This window comes from Octopus bimaculoides, chromosome 12 (genome assembly GCF_001194135.2).
Source record: "Octopus bimaculoides isolate UCB-OBI-ISO-001 chromosome 12, ASM119413v2, whole genome shotgun sequence".
Taxonomy (NCBI): domain Eukaryota; kingdom Metazoa; phylum Mollusca; class Cephalopoda; order Octopoda; family Octopodidae; genus Octopus; species Octopus bimaculoides.
Genome location: NC_068992.1, coordinates 3,524,684 through 3,529,001, shown reverse-complemented (window position 1 = coordinate 3,529,001; position 4,318 = coordinate 3,524,684).

Here is a 4,318-nt window from a genome sequence, read left to right as displayed (position 1 = left end):
CGAGTAAAAAGTAAAAAGAGATTCGTTCATTGAAATATATATTTTAGTGGTCGTTGTAACACACATACACGCACTCACCATCCTACAACCACACACGCACACACACACATACACACACACACACACACACACTGTCACGTACACACTTGTAGATAGTAACTGTAACCTCCATTGTCTGTATTGTAGTACATATTTCCTACTTGACCTTTTCACACGGCGACTCCAGCACAACAATGGTCCTGCTGTTAAATTTACATACAAAAACAGTCTTTGCTCCCAGAGAAAAGTAAGCTGTTATCCAGTCGACCCATGGCTAAACAACAACAACAACAATAAGTAAACAAACAATGTGAATGCTATTTCATTGAAGTATATCGCTCTCACACAAACGTACATACGCACACGTGTGTGTATGTGTGTGTGGTAATTATTAAGATGGTTATTCGCAATTTAGAACCGATGCAGTCGTCCCTAAATTAACGGATGGTACTACTAAGCTACCAACATTGCTAGAAATAAAGGCCGAAACTATACTTAACCACGCGAGAGCACTTTTCCAACGGTTGATATATATATATATATATATATATAGATAGATAGATAGATAGATAGATAGATAGATAGATAGATAGATAGATAGATACTTTTTGGTTATCTCACCCCCATTAAAAACTTGCCATTAAAAAACTGGGTTATCTCCCCACTAAAAAGTTGAGTTTATGTGGCAAGAATAGATTGGTTTAAATGAGTTCGATCCTTTTGATTCAATACTTCAATACATTGTTGACGTTAGGCCGCCTCAATAGGAATGGTATGATTTCTTATAAAAAATATTATCAAATTCAATAAGATGGTTAGTTTTTTCAGTTTTTATATTTATTAATTTTTCGTTTTTTTTATTTTTTTTTTATTTTATTGAGGGTCAAACAATTCTTTTAGTTGAGGGAGATGACCAAAAGTACCAATACTTACTCCCTGAAAGTATGAAAGACCGCTAATATCTCCTTCAAACTTTTGTAATGATATTTATTTTGCTTTTGTAATGATATTTATTCAAGTCCCAAAGAATTCTTCTCAACACACGTCTATGATGCTCCCCACTACTCCTGCTCATGATCAAAGATGAACATATTGTCATCCACAAGGGGACATACTCAAGTGGTTATGGTCAAGCAACTGACAAACAAATCTGAGGTATTGGGCAGAATATTTGCTATAACGATATTTCCGCTTCAGCAACTCAGCGCTGAATCTGTCTGAAATGTAATGGAACATACTTCAGTTTCACGCAGATGACAAAAGCAAAGTTTGAAGGGAGTAGTAGTGATTTTCTTTGGTTTCTAGATAGAAGCAAATAGAAAATAAGGCTTACTGACCAAAGACTAAAAAGTAGAAATATAAATTGTGTTACAGTGTTATCGCAGAAAATTTTGCACATCTAAATATAGTTGCCTTGCTTTTGCATTGGCAGCAATGTTAAGTTTATATTTCCTACATTCCAGCGTGTCTGTCAACAGTTGTAAAACATAACATGTCTGCCGGCTCTCAGATCATTCAATATGTCGTGTTAATACTTCTGTTATGTCTCTGTATTCTGACGAGACAGCCGAGAAAGCTTCGAGCAAGTTTTTATTTTATTTATTTATTCAAATCAGATAGCAGAATAAAATCACAAACAACGGTGACCTTTATAGCGTCGATATTCTTAGTTTTAATAGCAAACATATAAAGAAAGTTTGTCTGTAAAAACACGCCGTCCTTTCGACCATCAGTCGTCGTACATGAAACATATTGTACAAAGGATTGATGACAGGCAGAAGCCAACAGTTTAACCTTTTTACAACAAAAAAATGACATTGAAAGAAATATGCGCAGAGTTAGCATAGTAGTTCTTAAATTGACAAAAACTCGGTCCCCAACCAAAATATTTTAAAGATTTTTCTTTTTTATTTTTTGTTCTTCTTCGACTGCTTTTAATTGTACTTTGTACAGGCGCAGGTATGTCTGTGTGGTAAGAAATTTGTTTCCCAAACACATGGACTTGGGTTCAGTCTCACTGAGTGGCACCTTGAGCAAGTTCTTTCTACTCTATCCTCGGGCCGGCCCAAGTCTTGTGAGTGGATTTCGTAGACGGAAACTGAAAGAAGCCTATCGCATATATATAAATTAAAATGCTTATGTTTATAAAGCTCAATGATCAAACTCGTCTACGAATTAACACCCACCATGGCTACGTATAGTTTATATGCGAGTGAGTTTATATATATATACATTTGCGTGAATCCATGCGTGTTATATATGTACGGCTCTATGTATGTTCGTGCATCCGGAAAAATGTGTTTGATTGTAAGGATGAAAAGTACGTCTCAATCGCTGTAACAAAAACGGTTTACTAGGTTGATAACCCCAGCATAGACTCGTTTTCAGTGATAACACAAAGAATGTTTATTTAGTAAGCTGATATACCCGCATATATTTTTTATCCTTTATTTTTTACTTATTTCAGTCATTGGACCGAGGTCATGGCCGAACAATGCCTTCAAGAAATTTAGTTGAGTGAATCGACATCAGTACTCATTTTATATATGTATGTATGTATGTATGTATATATATATATATATATATATATATATATATATATATATATATATATATATACAGGGTACATGGGTATATTGTCGCCATATTATGTTTTTAATTTTGCGCATGCAAATTGTTTGTTTGGGATTTTGTTGACTACACAGTATATTAGGGTTAGTCGGGCATCGTCCATGAGAAAAACAGCACCCTGATGCAATTCACACTGCCAGAAATTTGGAAACGACATGTTGTACTGCTTGGCATTTGCGCCGGAAGCTCCCATACGAACACTTCAGAGTGTTTGGGCGTCAATCTGGGGACATGTACCGAGAGTGATAAAAATCAAACATCTAGTCAACATCATGGTGGAGTGATCGTTAGTGATAGCGACGTTATGCCTCCATTTATCTTCCCACACGGCCTCACACTCAACACGGAGGCCTACATGAAGTGCCTGGAGGAGGTAGTGCTGTCCTGGGTCAAGAGGGTGGCTGCTAGAAGACCTTATATCTGGCAACAAGACTCTGCACCATGCCACACCAGCAGGAGAACCCAGTCATGGCTGTCAAACAATATCTGCGACCATCCCAACATCGGGTCACCTAACTCCCCAGACAGCAACCCCTTTGATTATTATGTGCGGGGTGCATTTGAGCGAGAGCCCACAAAACTCCTTGTAACACCAAAGATGAACAGAAGACAAGGATTATGGCAGCATTCACCGACTTAAAGAAGGAGACCGTCTAGAAGAGTTACAGGAGATTCCGAGGCCGAGATTAAGCCAATGGCGATTATATTGAATAAATTTACTCTTTAGTATTTTAAGATATTTTTACAAGACTATTTTTTTTTTCAATGATAATATCATAAAAAGGTACTTTTTACAAGGTTAACGCCTCGCTACTATCAATTATCCTTTTTTGTAATCACAAAGACATACTTTTGCTAGGTTAATAACCCCACCACAAACAACAGCGATTGGATTTCTTTTCAATAATATCACAAGGACACGTTTTTATGAGGTTCATAATAACAACGTGATATCTTTTATATTTTGCCTTTCACTTGTTTCAATCCTGCTGGGGTATCGTCTACAATAGTATTCATGACATTTTCAAGCTTAGAGCTTACTGTATCGGTCTTTTTATTTATTCAAAACCTCAAAGCTAGTAGGGCGTAAAAAAACAACACAGGTCGTCAAGCAGTGGTCGGGGACAAACATAACACGTCACACACATGCACAGATATATATGTGTAGATAGAAAGACAGACAGACAGACAGACAGATAGATAGATAGATAGATAGATAGATAGATAGATAGATAGATAGATAGACAGTCATTAGACTACGGTCATGTTGGGGCACCGCCTCGAGCTTTTAGTTGAATGAATCGACGTCATTACTTAAATTTTTCAAGCCTAGTACATATACTATACTTATAGTAGATAAAGCTGGCTCTTATGTACTATCGATCCGCTAAGTTACGGTGATGTAAGCACACCAACACCAGTTGTCAAGCGGTGGTGGGGGACAAACACAGACACACACACACACACACACACACACACACACACATACAAACACACACACACACTCATATATATTGAATATATATATATATACATATATATGTATGTATATACATATGTGTGTGTATGTACATATATATGTATATATATATGTATATATATATATATATATATATATATATATATATATATATATATATATATATAT